Source organism: Belonocnema kinseyi, chromosome 2 (assembly GCF_010883055.1).
Source record: "Belonocnema kinseyi isolate 2016_QV_RU_SX_M_011 chromosome 2, B_treatae_v1, whole genome shotgun sequence".
Taxonomy (NCBI): Eukaryota; Metazoa; Arthropoda; class Insecta; order Hymenoptera; family Cynipidae; genus Belonocnema; species Belonocnema kinseyi.
Genome location: NC_046658.1, coordinates 158,615,882 through 158,637,714, shown reverse-complemented (window position 1 = coordinate 158,637,714; position 21,833 = coordinate 158,615,882). Strand labels below are relative to the sequence as shown.

At 27.0% G+C, this 21,833-nt stretch overlaps 1 protein-coding gene and 3 non-coding genes across 4 annotated transcripts in view; 2 read left to right on the top strand and 2 right to left on the bottom strand.

Moving 5' to 3' along the window:
- Positions 1 to 21,833, top strand: part of LOC117167851 — a 435,057-nt gene that overhangs the window by 84,558 nt on the left and 328,666 nt on the right. The gene's annotated exons all lie outside the window — the stretch shown is intronic.
- On the bottom strand, positions 12,776 to 12,847 carry Trnaa-ugc. The gene has a single exon. It is a non-coding gene; the product is annotated as a tRNA-Ala (tRNA).
- On the top strand, positions 16,187 to 16,258 carry Trnaa-ugc. The gene has a single exon. It is a non-coding gene; the product is annotated as a tRNA-Ala (tRNA).
- On the bottom strand, positions 16,455 to 16,526 carry Trnaa-ugc. Its single transcript has one exon. It is a non-coding gene; the product is annotated as a tRNA-Ala (tRNA).

Sequence of the window (21,833 nt, the reverse complement as noted above, 5' to 3'; positions counted from 1 at the left end):
GTTGAAAATAAATTTTTTCAACTGAATATTTCATTATTCCAATTTAGCTTGAGAATTGCGTTTTTAGTTAAAAATCGATTCAATTGTTTAAAATTATTTTTTTGTTCGAAAATCAATATTTTTGAATAAAATGTAACTTTTCAATTTTTTGTTGATAATTATCTTTTTTAGTTGAAAAAAGATAAGTAGTTAAAAATTTAATTGTTTTCTTAATATTTTCTTGATATAAAAGTTCATTTCGTTAAATAAAATGTGTACAATTCCCTTTTTGGTTGAACCATTCTGTTTAAAATTAATTTTTTTTAATTTCACTGTTTTTTTTTAATTTAAAAAATATATATATATATATATTTTAAATATAAGCTGTTTTTTTTCAAATAAATTTTTTGAATGACCCTTTTTAGTAAACTTGGTTGAAAGTTGAACTAATTTTGTGTTAATTCCCCTTTTTCTTAAATATTCATCATTTTAGATCGAACATTCAGTTTTCTGTTTAAAATTCAACTATTTTGTTGAAGATTTAAAAGTTGTCGTTAAAAATTAATTTTTTAAACTGAATATTTAATTATTCCATTTTTGCTTGAAAATGGAATTTCTTATGTTGAAAATCAATTCAATTGTTTGAAACATCATTTATTTGGTAGAAAATTTGTCTTTATTGTTAGAAAATAAATTGTAGTTGCAAATTTTTTTTTGTATAAAATGAATTTTATTAGTGAAAAATTCATTTTTGGTTGAAAATTAAATTACTTGCTTAAAGATTGAATTGTTTTGTTAAAAAAATTGTTTTTTGTTGATAATTAATGTTGTTAATTAAAAATGTATCTAAACAATTTTTAGTTGAAAATAAATTTTTTTTAAAATTTAACTATTTTTTTAGAAAATTCCTCTTTTTTTGGTGGAAATTATTTTTTTTTTCAATTAAAAATTAAACTTTTTGGCTGCAAATTCTTATATTTTGTAGAGAAAGAAATTTTCTTGAATCCAGGTCTAAATGGTAAAAAGAGGGAGAAAGAGTTGTGACGTCAGTAATAAATTACAGTAATCTCAACACACATAAAATTCTATTTCACTATTTCCTTATCATGAAGAGCCAAGCGTGTGTTTTCTCTGACTACAGGCTTGCCCTGCAGGTTCACTTATTTATATTCCCCAGGTATCGAAGTACGTTACTCTCCAATGGTTCGTGACCGATGCACTGATAATTCGCTCGACAGCATCCATCATCTATACGTGCACACAATAACAAAATTAGCATCATGTACCTCTACGATCGATTATCGATGTACAAGTAACAGAATGGCGAACTGAAGAGACTTCAGGGCCCTATTCAGTGCTCGAAGACAATTTCAAATTTCCGGGCTAAATAGTGTCTCTATTAATTTTTGGATCCATGGAGATCCCTTTTCAAGTTCAGTCACTAAATCTTCGCACGAGATGCCACCACAGTGAAAAAAGCATCTTTTTGAACAAAAAACCGACCGACACTAGGGGAGAGTGGCGATACCCGACTCACATTTAGCGGCGATGCCTGACTCATATTTTGTGGCGATGCCCGACTCACATTTAGCGGCGATGCCCGACTCATGTTTTGCTCCTGGGATTATATTTTATTGTTAGAAGGCTGACGCACCTCATATAATTAAAGTGGACATTGTAAACAGAAATAGTAAATTTCATTTTCCGGATTCCCGACAATAAAATTAGGCTGTTTTCCCATTTAGTTCCACATTAGAAATTTTCCATGGTCTATTAAGGAGTCTTAATTAAAATTCAAAATTTTTTGAAAATGACACCCGTGCATCCCGAAGATATTTTTGAAAAAAGTTCCAAAAATCGTATTTGCGTAGACTGACCCGCCCCATTACATTCTAGAGAAAAATGCTCAACTTCAATAAACTCAAATTTGTTGGAAAAAAGAGACACAAAAATCAAATTTAAAAAACTGGGAAACCTGTTCATAATATAAACAATCTTAATAAACAAATGCACATTTTCACCATTTTTTCATGAATAGGTTATATTTTTTTTGCAGAGTCAATGCGAAATCTTTTACCAAAGTCTCCTTGCTGCCATGTTTTTCATCCTGACAATAATTGTTAATCATAGAAACAATTTTTATAAAAAAATGTATATTTCCACAATTATTTCACAATTTCAGAAAATTTAAAATAAAACTAAAATCATCCAGGATATCAAAAATATTAAAAATATTTTAAAGGTATTTCTACGAATTTTACAGCTTTTTTAAGTATATTCTAAGATATTCGAAATTATTTAAAATTATGATATTTAATTATTAAATAAAATTATTTCTTTATGTTTTTAAATATTATTGGTAAAAGAGAAAATTTTAATTGAAAATATTTTTTAGTATTGATAAATGAATCTGTGTTTAACAATTTATTACCACACATAATTTAAGCTTTTTTAAATAAAGATACAAAAATGAAATCATGGACAAAAACTTAGAATTTCTTAATTTACTAAAAACATACATTAGGTTGGTTTAAAATTTTTTTTTTTAGGATTTTGATGAATATCGTCCGGAAATTAGTTGAAATCCACAAAAAAATTCAATTTTTTTTTATTTCGAAAAAAATAATATTCAGAGGTGGCGCAAGCCACATGAAATTTAACACGTATTTCTTATAAAAAAAAGACGTTTTTAAAAATTCTATTCCGAATCGTCAATATAACGTGCATTTAGTTGAAACCTTACATTTTTTTCACAAAAAAATTAATTTTCTACCAAGAGATGATTAACCTACAATAGAAGATGAATTTTTAATATGAATGGCGAATTTTCAATAACAAAGTTTATTTTCCGACAAAAAAAGGTGACTCTGATAAAATAGTTCTGTCTTTAAGAAAATAATTAAACTTTAAACAAATCAATTGAATTCTTAACCAAACAGCTGAATTCTTACCCTGTGAAGATGAATTTTCAAATAAGAAGATGATTTTTCAACAAAAAAAAAGAATATTCAACTGAAAAATAAAATCTTTCAACTAAAAATTGAATAGATAAATTTCCAGTTCACAAAAGGACTTTCCAAAAACATAAATTATTAACAAAATAGTTGAATCCTCAATTCCTCAAACAGATTGATGAATTTTCAACAAAAAGATTAATGTTAAACTGAATAGTTGCATTTTTAACCTGCAAAGATGAATTTTCAACAAAAAAGAAAAATTTTCAGCTTGAAAAAAAACTTAAAAATTTTTTTTTCTCAACAAAATAGTAATATCATAGTCAAATTGATGAATTTTAATGTAAAAGAGATAATTTTTTAACCCAAAATGAAACCATCAAACTTTCAGGAGAAAAAATAATTTCTAAAAAAAAACTAATTTTTAATCAGTTGAATTCAACTAGAAATATGAATTTTTAACATATAACATTTATTTAAAAAAAAAATGAAGTTGAAAAAAATGCATGAATTATTTAAATTATCAGAATAAAAATAAATTTTTAACCAAAAAGAAAGAAAACCAAATTCTGCAAAACATTTGAAATTTCTACCTAAAAATATGATGTTTCAAAACAAAATTTAATTTTCTACGAAATAGAGAAATTTTCAAAGAAATAGTATAATTTTCAACCAAATAATAGAATATTTTACAAAATATTACAATTTTTAATAGAAATATTAAATTTTAACCAAATAGTTTTATTTTATATCAAACTCTTGAATTTTAACACTAAAAAGACAAATTTTCTACAAAACAGTTGAATTTTGTAACAAAAATTATTAATTTTCAGCAAAAGCGATAATTTACAGCCAAGCTGATTGATTTTCAACCAGAAAAGACAAATATTTAACCAAATTAATTCATTTTTAACGGGAAAAAGTTAATTTTTTATTGAAAATATTATTTATCAATCGAGAATGGAATAGTTACATTTTCAGTTAAAAAAATTAACTTTCCTAGCGACAAAAAAATATTTGAATTTTCGACAAAAACGATGATTTTTCAACCAAGAATAATAATTTTCTGCCAATAAAAGACGAAGTTTGAACATAATATATAATTTTTCAACCAAATAAGCGAATTTTTAAGAAAATATGGTACATTTTTAACTAAAAATGGAATAGTTAAACTTTCTACTTTAAAGAAAGAAGACTAATTTTCAATTAAAAAAATAATATTTCAATAAATAGTTAAATTTTAAATCAAAAAGATGAATCTTTAACCAAAAATTTAATTTAATTTAAATTAAATTAAAAATTGAATTTCTAGCAAAAGGATTAGATTTTCAACCAAATAGTGAAAATTTGAACCCACCGTGATCAATTCCGAACCAAAAGCGAAATAGTAGAATTTTCTACCAAAAATAATCATTTTTTAACTAAAAAAGGAGGATTTTTTTGTTGGGTTCTATATTAATTCAGATCGCATTTTGGCTGAAAAGGGAGAAAAAAGGAGAAGTATTTCGAAAACTGTTGAAGAAAATTAATTCTTTTAAAAGGGAGGAGAGAGGAATAGGGAAAAGAGTGTAACAATTATTAACCTTTTTTTGTGAAATTTAATTTTTCCAAGAAATTTCAAAGCCTTCTCTCCTTTTCATTGACGATTAACATTAAAATTTGATTTGCTTCATTCTCGGTCTTAAAAATTTTATATTTAAATAATCCCTCCATTTCCTTCTTTTTCTCTATATTTCAAGTTTCTAAATCTGTATGTTTTTAATTTATCTTCCCTTCGATTGACACCTTTCCTTTTTATTCCTTTTTATTCCTTTTCCTTCCTTACAAATATTTCAAGTTTAAACCAATCCTTTCGTTTTCCCCACTTCTTGGAATTTGTGTCTTCCTCTCTTCTTTTTGTTAAGTTTTTCTCTTCGCCTTGATTCTCTTTTCTATTTTTTCAAATTCCTTTTTCCCTTCTTCTTTATCGTTTAATTTTCTCGCCCCACTCACTTTCCCCTTTCGTTCCTCTTTATATTCACTCCTTTCGTATTACCTACTTCTTGGAATGTATCTCTTCTTCTCGTCTTTTGCTATAATTTCTATTTTATTTTTTATCCTTTCTTCTATTTCTTCAAATTCCTTTTTCTTATCTTTTTCTCCCTTGCTCATCATGTTCTTTTCTGATTTTTCACACTTTTTAGAAGAGTATTGTAGTATTGTTCTTCTTCGACAGACTAGTAATATTCCCTTTCTTCATCCTCTCACTTCCCCCCTTCGTTCCTCTTTCCTCTTTTACAATTTCCTCATCATTTCCTCTTTCGTCGGTTCTTTTTTTCTTTCGTCTGCCAGTTTACCTTCCTCTATTTAGTTCATTTCCTTCACCCATAGTGTTTACATTCCCACACTCTCCCATCATGAAATTGGGAACGTAGTTTATATAAGGCCCCTTTCGTATTCCCTCCTCTTTGGAATTTGTCTCTTCCTATCTTCTCTTTTATCCTTTCCTTGATTTTTGCAAATTCCTATTTCGTATTTTGTACTCTCCTCTTCATTGTTTTCTTTACTGACTTTGCACATTTATAGTATTCTTCCTCTTCACTAGACTAGGAGTTATTCCTTTTCTGAACCCAACCACTTCGCCCTTTCGATCGTCTTCCCTCTTCCTCTTTTTTCTTGCCCTTTCCTCTTAAGTCGGTTTTTTAGTTCATTCCTTCACCAGTTTTCTCCATTTTTTTCAATTCATTCCCTTTGTCAGTAGTTTTTAGTTTGCCCCCCTCCCCTCCAATAATTAGTAACGTAGTTTATAAACGTTCCCTTTCGCCGTCCATCATTGTCGGAATTCGTCTCTTTGTTTCTTCTCTTCGGTCCTCTTTTGATTTTTTCAAATAATTTTTATCATTTTTCTCTCTCTTCTTCATCGTCTTCTTTTCTGATTTCGCACATTTGTAGTCATGTCTCTCTTTACTAGACTAGTAGTATTCCTTTCTTTACTCATCACCAATCCCCCCTCTCATTCGTCTTCTATCTTCCTCTCTTTCCTTATTCTTTCCTTTTTGGCTGGTTCTTCCTTTTATTCCTCTACCAGTTTTCTCTACTTTGTTCTGTTAATACCATTTGCTAGTAGTTTTTATTCCCCCCTCCCTTCATCATTTTTAACATAGTTTATAAACAGTCCCTTTCGTATTCCCTCCTTCTTGGAATTTGTATGTTCCTCTCTTCTAATTGATCCTTTCTTTGATTTTTTTAAAATTCTTTTCACTGATGTTTTCCTATCCTCTTTATGCCCCTTTTAGATTTTTTCCTCGCCCCGTCCTTTTTTTAGTTTTTTGGTTCTTTCCTCTCCCAGTTTTATCTGCTTCGCTCAGTTCATTCCCTTCGTTTGTCGGTTTAAGCCCCCCCCCCCCCCTCCCTCTGCCATCAAATTGGTAAAGCAGTTTATAAACGGCCCCTTTAGTATTCCCCACTTCTTGGAATTTGTGTCTTCCTCTCTTCTCTATTCATTTCTTCTATTTTTTCGATTTGCTTTAAGACCATGTGATATGTGGCTCACGCGACCAGATTTCTGCCTTGCCGACACTTTTTTTAATTCACAACTTATTTTCAAACGAAGCGCCTTATCGAGTTGAGAATTTGTGATAATAAATAAGAAGCACTAAAAAAGGCGGGGCTGGTCCTTAATTTTCATAATGATGAAAAGAGGGTTTTTTTTTGTAAATAATTTATTTTAGCTTTTCCATCAATATTAAAATTTAGGATCAAACCCACATTTCTTAGTGCTTCTTATTTATTATACCAAATTTTTAACTTGTTGTGGCGCTTTGTATGAAAATACGTTAGAAAATAAAAAAATGTCGGTAACGTAGGAATCTGACACGTGATCCACTCGTCACATGGCCTGAACTCATTTTTTCCCTCTCTTTATCGTTTTCTCTTCTGATTTGCACACTAGGTGTTGTGTTTCTCTTACAAGAGCAGTAGTATACCTTTTTCACTCGTTCACTTCATCCTTTCCTTTCTCTTCCCCCTTCCTATCTTTCCTCACCCTTTCCTCTTTCGTCGGTTCTTTCCTCTCCCAGTTTTCTCCGGTTTGCTCGGTTCATTCCCTTCGCTTGTAGTTTTAAGACTCCCCCCCCCCCCCCCCCCCCCCCCCTCTGCTGCCAATTTGGCGACGGACTTTATGAGCGGCCCCTTTCGTATTCCCTACTTCTTGGATTTTGTGTCCTCCTCTATTCGCTCTGTTTCTTTTTTCTATTTTTTCAGATTCCTTTAACATGCTTTTTTCTTTCTTTATCGTTTTCTCTTCTGGTTCTTTGGTTCTTTCCTCTTCTGGTTTTCCCACCTTTGTTCAGATCACTCTCTTTTCCAGTCCTTTTTTCTATTTTTAAAAATTCCAGTACCTTCTTTTCACACTCTTCTTGATCATTTTCGTTTCTGATTTCCCATACTTGGGTCATGTTCCTCTTTACTAGACTAGTAGTATTCCTTTTCTTCACCCACTCACTTCCCCCACTCTCTCCTCTTGCCTCTTCCACTTTTCTCTTTCGTTGGTTCTTCGGTGGTTTTCTTTCCTCCACTAGAGTTCATTCCCTTTGCCCTTCCTTTTCGGCCGATGCGCGTGCGCTCTCTTCGAGTTCTGAATTTATGATTTATTTGCGTTGGTTAGACTCAGCCGGGCTGCACTTCTTCTTGAGTACAGTCGACGATATAAATTATGGCAGTGCATGCCAGTGACGTGCAGTCATCGCCAATGGCGAACCGATATCCATAGCCCGAGAGCACCCTATACTTAGTGGATAATCACCGCGATATACTACATTTATTAGCGGATATAATGGCTCTTTGCGAATTTCGAGATCCCTACTTTCCTCCAAGCGGAAACTCTTTCCCATTTTTTATTTTCATTTTTATTTACTTATCTTCTCCGACTCATGGTATCCTAGCTCCACACACTCTCCTCACTCACTATAGCAAAAATCTAGCCACAGACCGTTTGGACTTGTTAATCAATTTATTCAATTTTCGAAATTATTTTTATCCGATTTCGATGATTTTTAAACCAAATTGAAGCTGATTTAATTCCACAGAGAATCTTATTATCCAATTTATAAAATTTTGTTTTTGCAGAAAGAAGAGAAGGGACGACTTAAAAATCCCGAACAATAATATTCCCGAATAATAAAATTCTTCAGTTAGAAGATTCCCTGCAGTTGATAATATTAACTAATTTGAACATTCCCGACAGAAAATTGCCGAATTATAAAATATCCTAACTAGAAAATTCCTCAATTTAAACAATCAACAAAATGTTGTTTTTAAATATTATTTGTTTGGGACGACTAAAAATCCCGAAAAATAAAATGGTCAAATAGAAAATTTTCCGTATTAGAAAATGTCCGAATTGGAATATTCCCAAATAATGAAATGACTCAATTTCAAAACTGAAAACGACGACTAAAAAACACCGAAAAATAAAATTCACAAAAAATGAAATTCCCGAACAGTTTACTATATTATCAAAGTGGAAAATTCTCAACAGTCTAGAATATTACCAAATTTGTAATTTGTAAATCCCGAAAAATAAAATTCCCGAACAGTTTATTATTTTATCGAACTAGAAAATTCTCGACAGTTTAGAATATTACCGAATTTGTAAATTGACGAATTATAAAATATCACAAATAAAAAATTTCCGAATTTAAACAATCAAACATTTTTTGTTGTAAATATTATTTATTCGGGACAACTAAAAAATCCCTAAAAATAAAATTCCCGAATTGCAATATTCCCAAATAATGAAATTGCTGAATTAGGAAATTCCCAAATAATAAAATTCGCGAACGAAAGATTCTAAAATAATCAAATTCCTGAAAATTTTATTATATTATCGAACTGGAAAATTGCCCACAGTTTATAATATTTCCAAATTTGTAAATTCCCGACAGAAAATTGCCGAATTATAAAGTATCCGAAATAGAAAATTCCTAAATTTATACTATTAAACGTTTTTTGTTGTTGTAAATATTATTTATTTATGGCGGCCAAAAAATCTCAAAAAATAAAATTCTTGAATTGGAGAATTTCCAAATACTAAAATTGATGAATTACGAAATTCCCGAATAATAAAATTCCCAATTAGAAAATTTCCTGCACTTTATAATATCAACTAATTTGAAAATTCCCGACAGAGAATTTCCGAATTATAAAATATCTGAACTAGAAAATTCCCGAATATAAAAAAAACAAATTTTTTTTTGATAAATTAATTTGTTTGGGACGACTAAAAAATGCCGAAGGATAAAATGCTCAAATCCGAAAACCTCCAAAGAATGAAATTACTGAATTATAAAATTCCCGTTTTTGAAAATTTGCTAATAATCAAATTACAGAACAGTTTATTATATTATCGAACTGAAGAATTCCTAAAAGTTTATAATATTACCGAATTTGTACATTCTCGTCAGAAAATTTGCCGAATTATAAAATATCCGATAGAAAATTACCAAATTTAAATAATCAAAACATTTTTGTATAAATAATATATATTGATGACGTCTAAAAAAATTCCCGAATTGGAAATTTCACAAATAATCAGATTCTCAAACAGTTTATTATATTATCGAACATTCCGGACAGTTCATAATATTACCGAATTTGTAAATTGCCGATTTATAAAATATAAAAAATAGAACTTACACAATCTATTTTTCTTTAATATTAATAATTTGGAACGTCTGAAAAATCTCCAAAAATAAAATTCCCGAATTAGTCAGTTCTTGATGATTGTAGACAATAGTAATTCTTGAAAGGAAGATAGGATACATAAAACTTGACAGTTTTAAAGGTAATGTTGCACGATCCCGTGCAGAAATTGCCGAATTTCAAACTTAATACTGATCTGGCCCCGATCGGATTTCCCGATATGGCCCTGATCGGTAAAACTCTGTGGCCCATACCTGGGCCCGACCGGGCCAGACCGATTTCCTACTGAAACGCCATTTCTGTGCGCTCGCAGAACTAGTGCTGCTTGATGTTTTCTAATAGTGCAGTGAAATTTGTATACATACTACTCGTTTATAATATTCTATCAATGATTAAAAATGCATAATGCGAATAAGCTACGTGTTCGGAGGCACCAAACACCAGCCAGTACACACAAAATTGTAATGTTTTTAGATTATGACAATAAAATAGGCACGTGATATAATCGATTCTGTTATTGAAACTTTGATTCTGTATTAATTAATACATTCATTACAGACATACATTAAGGACAAATGTTCATAACATGAATTTCAGAATCAAGTAGTACAATCAAAATGCAAAATGCCAATTGTTTAGGGATTCCAACAAGAGCTAGTTACTACACTGCGCATGCGTCGCACTCGGCATCTAATTGGTTTCGCGCGAAGTTTAAAATGCTAAACGAAGTTATTTTTCTTTTTTATTATAAATAATGACATTTCAACCTATAAAAATGACCATTAGGTCGAAATTAATAATTAATAATAAAAATTAATTAAATGCATATTCTTTAAGTAATAGTTAATATAAGCATAAATATTTGATTCAAAACTTTTCATTTTTGTTTAAAAGTTGTTTGGTCTATATTGCTTCTTAACAGACTTGAAAAAATAAAACCACCTTCTCGAATCAAGTTGTAGCGAATCTTTTTGCGAAAAAAGTTTCTCTAATTTATTCAGTAGTTTTATAGACAAAACTTTTTTTCAAGAAATATAAAATTGTTAATTAAAATATTTATGCTTATGATCCTTTTTTTTCATAAAAAATTAACCTTTTCCTCGAAACTGATATCATGTAAAATAATTTTACGTTTCTCAAAAGTATAAATAAATTTTGTAGTCTGAAACCTCTTCTTTTCGTGCATGTCGTACTTTAATTTTAAATTAAAATAACTTAATTGGAAATTCAAAATATTAAGGTGACCTTCGAAAGGAGAGGACCATTCGATAGTTTTGAGTTTACTTATATTAAATCTTTATTCGTGAAATTCACGAATGGATTATATTGAGACTGATCGTGTACCGATCGGGCACCGATCTGGGCGTGTTTTTAATCCGCGATCTGGCCCCGACCAGGATTCCCGATCGGGACCCGACCTGGACTGGTCTGGCTCCAATGGGGGCCAGATCAAAATTTCTGCACGGGGCACTATTTGAAACATATAGTTCAAATTTTCAATATTACGTTAATATTACAGTTTTTTTAAATTAGGTGTTTCTGTTATTCTATTTAATTTGTTTGAAAAAAAATATCAAATATCAGCGAATTAAGCCCGACTGATCACGGAAATAGCATCATAATCATACCTAGTAAATTTTGTCATATTAGGAAAAACGTTTTCTTATAAAAGGAATCAATTCTCGTGGGGTGTTGAATAGAAATTTTTGAAATTGCAAACCAAAAATCTGTTATTTAGAATCAGTTGTTGCAATGTTGTTGCGCAACAATGATTTTAATTCATTGTATCACTTTTTGGCTTATTAGAGACAAAAATAACAAAAATGAAAAAAGAGGAAGGAAATGTTGAAAATTTCTAATGTGATTATTATTTCACAAGGTGAATCAGATAAAGGCAGTAGGGTTTCTTAGAGATGTTTATAACCAAAAAATGTTGCATATCTTTAATGTTGAAGATAGTTTAAAAATTTTTTTTTTTTAGGTTTTCAATTTTGAATCTTTTCCATGCTTATTGTGCATAAAATTACTCATGATAAAATACATTCCTCTTCAATCTTAAATTTGAATTTTTAAATAGAGACACCAATCTCATGATTCCTTTCAATCCGTAGGGATTGCTAATAATAATTATATAATAATTCCTGGATACACATGAAAATTTGTTTCTTTTGAACAAATTTTGGCTGATTCAACAAAATATTTCATTGCCTAAACTAAATTTGTTAGTAAAATCAAACAAATACTCTGTCTACCAAAAGATTTGGTTGAAATAACCAAAAAATTTTATTCAATTAATCCAATGTTTTCTTCTCCACATAATAATTATATTCTATGGTTAAACCACCAAAAATGTTGTCGGCTGAACCAAATTATTTTTTGAATGCAAATAAAAAGTTGACACCATATTTTTTGTTGTGTAAAGTTTTTTTCTCCTACCATGTGTCGTTCCACAAAAAATAAATATTTTTATTTTTAATGTTATTTTTGAAGACTTAAATATAAACTACGCGTCCTATAAAAAAATTATTTTTGACAAATTTTTAATTCATTTTTTGTATGAATAACTTCTGTCAATCTATTTTTTTCATAGTTGGTGCTTTTTGCCTGAAAAGTAAACTTAATCTTTTAATTTTGTTTTTTACGAATAGAAGAAAAACCACAAATCTCATTATATTTTTCGTAGTTTTGTCGTTTGTCCAAAAATGAAAATTTTTAATTTTTTAAGTTGTTTTTTAAGAAAAAAACAAAATCAACGTGTACTGCCAAAAAAAAAAATTCATGACAAATTTGTAGATATTTTTTAGGTGCACAAATATTGTTAATTCATCTTTTTTCTTATCTCACGTAGTTTGAACGCAACATGAAATTAATTCCACATAAAACCAACACTTTCTCGATGAGAAAGTAATAACTTATAAATATCTACGATTTTTTTCATAAACTGCTATTTAATTATTTTTTCTGCAACTATTCTCAAACTGCGCTCGAACCTCTCGAACAATTTTTAAACTAAAAAATTTGAATTGAAATTGTAAAAGTAAAAGTAAAAAGACTTCCATGTCAGTGAAAACGTAAAAAATATAAAAAGTAGTTCTTAAGAAAACCTTACTTTAAGTACCGATTCGTTACCATCAAAATTTTATTTTGCGAATCAAAAAAGTTGGAGATGCCGGGGATCGAACCCGGGGCCTTTCACATGCAAAGCGAACGCTCTACCACTGAGCTACATCCCCGATGAGTACAAGACTGAACTTCACAATGACCTCCCATGCATGGAGAATCTATCCCCACTCTTGAACCTGACTTTCCACACAATACCAGAATACGTGGTTGATCGCCTTTCTCTTCGAACGACGTGGCTGAAAGGAAACTTAATTCTTGCGAATAGTGACGGAACAGGTGCGACCACTCGATAACCAGCGATAGTCAATTAAAAAAATAAAATTGTCAATTTCGTATTCATTTCTTCTCGATAACAAAATTTTTTAATATCTGTTGAGAATATTAATTAAATTACAATATAAATTAATAATATTGAAAAAACTAATTATTGTAGAAGTGATAATGAAATGATTAGAATTGTAAAAAAGGTATAAAAATATAAATATTGAAATTGGTTAATATCTTCTTCTTGGAGTTTGGATTTGAGAATTTAAATTTTTTAAAGTTTGAATAAAATTTATTATTATTTTAAAAGTAATGGCAAATTTGTGTATGCACTGTTTCTGCTATCGAACAGTAATTAATATAATTAGAAAAAAAAGAATGTTCAAACTATACAAAACTCATTTTTAAGAAAAATTAAAATATGTTAATTACTATTCAAAATATTTATTTTCAATTTACAAAAACCAATTTGTTACAAAATAGTTACCCGGATTTTCGACAAAGCCTTTAAATTTTTAAACAAAAACATTTTTAACCAAGCTTGGAATAATTAAATTTTTATTTAAAATAATTAAATTTTTGATAAAAAACAATAATTTTCTGCAAAATAGTTGAATTTTCAAGCCAAACAGATGAGTTGTACAAAAAAGTTAAATTTTCAAGCCAATAACCCCATTTTTTTTACAAAAAAGTTGAATTTTCATACAAAACATAAATTTACAATCTAGAAGATTAACTTAAGAAATTTTTAAATAAAAAAAACTCAATTCTTAAATTAAAAAATATCAATTTTTAACCAAGCGTGAAATGGTTAAATTTTTATTTAAAAAGATTTAATTTTTGATTAAACAAACTAATTTGCTACAAAATAGTTGAATTTCCAAGCCAAAAAGATTAGCTTTATGCAAAACAGTTTAATTTTCAACCGAAAACCCCGATTTTTTTACAAAAAAGTTGAATTTTCAAATAAAACCTAAATTTACAATCTAGAAGATTAACTTAAGAAATTAAAAAAAAATCTGAATTTTTAAAGTAAAAAATATCAATTTTTAACAAAGCGTGAAATAGTTAAATTATTATTTAAAAAATTAATTTTTTATTTAAAAAAAGGACTTTTTACAAAACCGTTGAATTTCCAAGCCGAAAAGATGAGTTTTTTTACAAAACAATTAAGTTTTCAAGCCGAAACCCCGACTTTTCTACAAAACAGTTGAATTTTCAAGCAAAAACATAATTTTTTTCAATCCAGAAGAATAATTCAAAAAAATTTTAACAAAAATTGCTGAATTTTTAACCAAGCGTGGAATAGTGATATTTTTATTTAAAAAGATTTATTTTTTGATACAAAAATTGTTTTCTACAAAATAGATTTATTTCCAAGCCCAGCAGATGCATTTTCTACAAAACAGTTAAATTTTCAAGCCAATAACCCGAATTTTTTTTACAAAAAAGTTGAATTTTCATACAAAACATAAATTTACAATCTAGAAGATTAACTTAAGAAATTTAAAAAAAAATCTGAATTTTTAAAGTAAAAAATATCAATTTTTAACAAAGCGTGAAATAGTTAAATTCTTATTTAAAAAAATTAATTTTTTATTAAAAAAAAAGGATTTTCTACAAAACCGTTGAATTTCCAAGCCGAAAGATTAGTTTTTTTTTTACAAAACAATTAAGTTTTCAAGCCAAAACCCCGACTTTTCTACAAAACAGTTGAATTTTCAACCAAAAAAATAATTTTTTTCAATCAAGAAGAATAATTCAAAAAAATTTTAACAAAAATTGCTGAATTTTTAACCAAGCGCGGAATAGTGATATTTTTATTTAAAATAATTAATTTTTGATACAAAAATTGTTTTCTACAAAATAGATATATTTCCAAGCCCAGCAGATGCATTTTCTACAAAACAGTTAAACTTTCAAGACAAAACCCCGATTTTTTTACAAAAAAGTTGAATTTTCAACCAAAAACATAATTTTTGTTAATCTAGAAGAATAATTCAGCAAATTTTTAACCAAAAAACTGCATTTTTAAATTAAACAATGTGAAACTTTAACCAAGCGTGGAATAGTTAAATTTTTATTTTAAATAATTAATTTTTAATAAAAAAAATTGTTTTCTACAAAACAGTTGAAACTTCAAGCCAAAACCCGTATTTTTTTTACAAAAAAGTTGAATTTTTAAACAAAAGCATAAATTTACAACACAAAAGATTATTTTAGCAAATTTTTTAACGAAATAGCTGAACTTTTCAAGTAAATAATGTCAATTTTCAACCAAGCATTGAATATTTAATTTTTATTTAAAATAATTAATTTTTGATTTAAAAATATATATAATAATTTTGCAGAGAATAGTTGAATTTACAAGCCAAACAGATGAGTTTTCTACAAAGCAATTAAATTTCCAAGCCAAACACCCCATTTTTGTACAAAACAGTTGAATATTCAGCCAAAAACATAAATTTTCAATTCAGAAGATTAATTCAACAAATTTGTAACCAAAAATAGCTAAATTTAAAAAATAAAAAATATTAATTTTGAACCAAGAATAGAATAGTTAAATTTGTATTCAAAACAATTATTTTTTTATTTAATTTAAATTTATTTTTTAAATTTCTATGCTAATTTTGAAACAAAGAGTTAAAATTTCAACAAAGTATTTTTTGTCAATCAAACCAGTTTAATTTTTAGCTAACGAGTTGAATCTATAACTAAAATTACGAATTATGAATCTTCAACAAACAAATTGTAAAAATTAAAGAAATCATGAATCAAACAGTTATATTTTGAACAAGAAAAAACTATTTTCTACCAAGAAAGACGAATTTTCAACATTTTTTAGTAATAGCGGGACGTATATTTAGTTTTTACTAGATAGTAATAAAAAAATTATGAATAAAAAAAACTTGTTATCATTTTGCTTTTTTGGAAATTTTTTTTTTTCGTGAAAAATTATATATTTTTACATTTTCCAAAATTGAACAAAAATTGTTTTAATAATTTAGATGTTTGTATTATTTAGTTGAAAAAACTTTAAATCCAAAATTTTATCAGAATTTTTTCATGAGCTGGATTTTTCATTGAGTAACGATAAAATTGAATTTTCAAACCAAAAAACCAGACAGAAATATTAACCAATAAAAAAAATTTCAATTTGTAAAATAATGTTACTTTCCGTCATCGGGGATGTAGCTCAGTGGTAGAGCGTTCGCTTTGCATGTGAAAGGCCCCGGGTTCGATCCCCGGCATCTCCAACTTTTTTGGTTCCCAAATAAAATTGAAACCAATTTTGTTTCTAATTATTTAGTACTGTTCGCTAACAAAAACAAAACATACACAAATTTTCCATTACTTTTAAACTGTACTGATTGTTTGTACCGAGTCCGCTTGCGAATAGTGATATAGAATAAGAAAAAATTATTTTGCATTTTATTTTGAAACCAAAAAAGTTGGAGATGCCGGGGATCGAACCCGGGGCCTTTCACATGCAAAGCGAACGCTCTACCACTGAGCTACATCCCCGATGAGTAAAAGTAACATTTTTCTACAAATTGCAAAATATACATAAATTTTTGTATTGGTTAAAATTTCTGTTTGGTTTTTGGATTTGAAAAACTTATAAATTACGAAAAAATACATTTTTGTTCCATGAATTACTGAAAAGTATTGAAAATTCGTCTTTTTTGGTAGAAAATAAGTCTTTCTGTTTGAAACTCCAACTGTTCGTTTCATAATTAATCTGTTTTAGTTGAGGATTCAAGTATTTTGTAAAAAAATTATACTTTTTTGGTTAAATTCAACTAGTTTTGATGCAGAATTAAAATTTTGTTTGATTTGAATTTAAACTGATTTCTTAAAAATAATTTTTTGATTGAAGATTTATAATTTTTGTTGATAATTTAACTCTTTCTCTGAAAATTGGACTTGATTTAAAAATTTATTGATTACAAATTTATTAGGTTAAAAATGAGAATTTTTGTTAAAAAATCACATTTTTTTAGTTGAAAATTAATCTCTTTTTGTTTAGTATTCAACTACTTCATTCAATATCTACCTTTCTTAGTGGAATTAAACTATTTCTTAAGAATTCTTTTTTTTTTGAAGATACAAAATTTTAGTTGAAAATTAAACACATTAGTTAAAAATTAAATCTAGTAATAAAAATTAATTTTTTTGTTAAAGATTCAATTTCTTCGAACTTTAGTCAAGAATGTAACACTTTAACTAAAAATTAAACTGGTTTGATTAAATTTGAAATATTTGTTGAAAGTTCGACTCGTTGGTAAAACATGAACTTTTTTCTTGAAAATTAAATTATTTGATTAAAAATTTAACTGTTTTGTAAAAAAAATCAGCTTTGTGGCTTGAAAATTTAACTGTCTTGCAGAAAATTCATCTTTTAGACTAGAAATTAGAGTATTATGTAGAAAGTTTGTGTATCATAAATTATTGATTCAAATAAAATAAATATTCCATTCTTGGTTCAAAATTGATCTTTAAACATTTAACGATTTTTGGTTAAAAATTTATAAATTTATCTTGTTGATTAAAAATTTCTGTTTTTGGTTGAAAATTCCACTGTTCCTTAGAAAAATGGCCTTTTTGGCTTGAAAATTTAACTCTTTCGTAAAAAATCAGTATTTTAAATTGGAAGTTCAACTATTTTTCAGAATTTTTTTTTTGTAAAAAAATACTGTTTGAAATAAGAATTAAACTATTCTACTCTTGGTGCAAAATTGATCTTTAAGAATACAACTATTCCTGATTAAAAATGTATTAATTTAGTCTTCTTGATTGAAAATTTAACTGTTTTGTTGCAAATTCATCTTTTTAGCTTTAAATCTCAACTATTTTTTAGAAAATAAGTTTTTTTGTATCCAAAATTATTAGTTATAATAAAAATTTAACTTTTACGCGCCTGGTTCAAAATTCATAATTTTTAGTCTAAAAATTTTATTTTTTGTTAAAAATTTGTTGAATTAATCTTCTTGGTTGACAATTTAAGGTTCTGATTAAAATGTCAACTGTTTTGTAGAAAAATAGGCTTTTGGCTGGAAAGTTAAACTTGTTTGTAGAAAATTCGAATTTTTTAAAGCAAATTTGTCTTTTAAAATTGAAAATTATAACTTTAAGTATTTTGTTGACGATTTATCTTGTTTACCAGAAAATCAAGCTTCTTAGCTGTTAATTAATTTTTATAAATTGAAAATTCAATTATTTAATTAAAATTGAACTTTTTTATGGAAATATCAGTTTTGGGTTTAAAAACGCAATAATTTTGATAAAATTTTTTGCCCTTATTATCGTCTTGTGTACTGAAAAATTAATCTTATTACTTGTTGATTAATTTTTTTAAATTACGGATTTAATTATTTGGTTGAAAACTGAACATTTTGCAGGGATTTTCGACTTGAAAAGTCAATAGTTTTGATGAAATATTTTTCTGTATTAACTGAAAAATCTTTCTTCGTTGAAAATTAAAATCTTGTTGAAAAATTGCCTTTTTTATATAAAAATTCTGTTTTAATTGTTTTTCATTTTCCATTCGTCATTTTTTATTTAATTTAACTATTTTAATGTAAACTTGAAATATTTTCTGGGTTGAAACATGAACTATTAAGTATTTTATTGAGAATTCATTTTTTTTTTTTGAAAATTCAAGCACATGGTTAAAAGTTGAACCACTTTGTTAATTCGTGAGAAACAGTATTTTTTAAATTCGTGGGCGACATTTTTCTTTGATCAAAATTGGTCCTTTCAGTTTGAACATTCATCTCTGTAAAAATTTTCTTGCAAATTCTATTAAATATTAAAATATTTTTTTAAATCATTAATCTCTGAAAATTATCTGACGAACAAAAACTTTTTTATTTTAACAAATATTGACAAAGAAGAAAATTAAATCAAAATGTTAATAGGACATGTAAAAAAATAGAACCCCTAATTGAAAATACTGTATAAAAGTATAATATTAAATTTAATGAGAAACTTACGATAGGTACTAAAATTTGATTAAAAATTTTAATTAAAAATTGAACTGCTTTCTTATGCAAGAATTTTTAAAAATTAGGATTCATAATTTTAGTACAAAGTTCAACTTATAGGTTGAAAAAACTTATTTTTCATGATTTATCTGTTTTAGTTAAGAATTCAAGTATTTTGTTAAAAATTAGACTTTTTGGTTAAATTCACCTAGTTTTGATGCAGAATTAAAATTTTGTTGGACTCAAATTTAAACTGCTTTCATAAAAAATTTTATTTTTTGTATTGAAAATTCATAATTTTAGTTAAAAATTCAACTGTTTGTTTAAAAATTGGACTGGTATAATGATCATTAAAAAACTTTGATAAATAAATTTTTTTTTTCAAAAATTAGACTTTTTGGTTAAAATCACAACTATTTAGTTAAAAATTAATCTATTTTGCTTTCATATTCAACTACTTTGTTCAAAATTATACTTTTTTGTTAAAGTTAAAAATTAATCTGTTTTGGTTTAGTATTAAACTTTTTTGTTTTTTGAAAATTAAAATCTTATTTGTTTGAAATATTAACCAAATAATTTTCTGTTTTTTTTTCATGTTTTTATGGTTTTAAAATTCAACTAATTTGTAGAAAATTCACATTTTTAGAAGGAAATTGAAGTATTTTGACAAAAACTAGTTTTTTTTTCAAAAAATTAATTTTTTAAAGAAAAATTTTACTATATCACGCTTGGTTAAAAATTGACATTTTTCTTTAAAAAATTCAGCTATTTTTATTTTAGAATTTGTTAAATTAATCTTCTTGTTTGAAATTTTATATTTTAGGTTGAAATTTTCAACAGCTTTGAAAAAAACCGGATTTTTAACTTGAAAATTGAACTGTTTTGTAGGAAACTTTTTCTTTGGCTTGGAAATTCAACTATTTTGTAGAAATTTTGTTTCCTTTTATCAAAAATTATTCGCTTTAAATAAAAAAATTCAACTATTCCACGCTTTGTTAAAAATGTATATTTTTTAGTTTAATAAGTAGGCCATTTTTGGTCAAAAATTTGTTAAATCAATCTTTTTGTTTAAAGATTTATGCTTTGTTGAAAATTCAACTGCTTTGTAAAAAATCGGGTTTTAGCTTGAAAATTTAACTTTTTTGAAGAAAAATCTTCTTTTTGGCTTGGAAATTCAACTATTTTGTAGAAAGTTCGATTTTTTTTATTAAAAATTAATCGTTTTAAATCGAATTGAACTATTCCAGGCTTGTTTAATAATTGATGATTTTTAGTTTAAGTAAGTAGGCTATTTTTTTTGAAAAATTTGTTCAATTAATCTTTTTGTTTAAAAATATATTTTTTTGTTGCAAATACAAATGCTTCGTAGAAAGATCGGCTTTTTGGTTTAAACGTTTAACAGTTCTGTAGAAAATTCAAGTTTTTTGTAACAAAATCGTTTCTTAAATTGAAAATTTAGTAATTTAAATAAAAATTAAGCTATTCTGCATTTGTTTAACAATTTATTTTCTATAGTTTAAAAGTTCTACGGTTTTTGAATGAAAATTCAACTTATCGGTTGTAACTTTATATATGTTCTTGATTATTCTTTTCGTTTACTGGAAAATTCATTTTCTTAGTTGTTAGTCCATTTTATTTATTAAAAATTCAATTATTTGCTTAAAAATTAAACTGGTTTGTAGAAAAATAGTTTTTTTTTTTACTTAAAAGTTTAATTGTTTTGTATAAAATTCAACTATTTAGTAAGAAATTCGTTCCTGTAAATTAAAAATTAAACTATTTTACATTTGTTTATAAATGAATTTTTCATAGTTAAAAAACTCTAATATTTTTTAAATTGAAAATTCAATTATTTAGTTAAAAATTGAACTTTTTTGTAGAAATATCGGCTTTTCGACTTGAAAACGCAATAATTTCAAGTACTCGATTAAAAGTTTAACTACTTTCTAAATTCGTGAAAAAAAATTAGGTAACAGAAAGTGCCCAAAATAAAGGAATGGAGGGCGACATTTTTCTTTCTTGACTGAAAAATCTTTCCTTGATTAAAATTCGTCCTTTAACTTTGAAAATTCATCTCTGTTTATAAAAATTTCATTTAAAATCAAATTAAATATTAACATATTCTTTAAAATCATTAACCACTAAAAATCATCTGACGAATAAAAACTTTTCCATTTTACTAAATATTGGCAAAGAAGAAAATTACATGAAAATGTTAATAGGACATGAAAAAAAAATAAATAAAATCCATAATTGAGAATACTGTATGTAAGTATAATATTATATTTAATGAGAAAGTTACGATAGATATTAAAATTTGAAGAATCTCATTACACGAAAATGGAAGATGGAGATTATTTTCTGAAATGGCCATAAGCAGGTAATTTAAAAAGTAAATTTGCCCGTCTTTGAAATGATATGCAGTACGCGTTCCCTTGGGAGTGCAAACAAGCCTCCGGTGGTTTTTCCAAACGATATCGTTTGGTGTAATAACAGTGGCGGTAATGATTCATATGTACCGCATGATTCGCGAGAATTGAATTGGTGGCCGCGAAACGGGACGCGTCCAATTTGGCCATTTGACGCTCGATCACAGCTGCCGATTCGATTACGTGCACGTAATATCGCAAAGCCAACACTCAAATGTAATTTCTCTCCGTGTGCTTTCACTCGAATGACAGAAACTTCGAGGGAAATAAAATTTCAGAGGTAGAAAATTTCCGAATAATAAAATTTTCGAAATTATAAAATTGTGGAAATTACAAAATCGAAATTATAAAATGGTCGATATTTCTAAATTGTCGAAATTATCAAATCGCACGAAATACAAAAAATCCGAATTCGA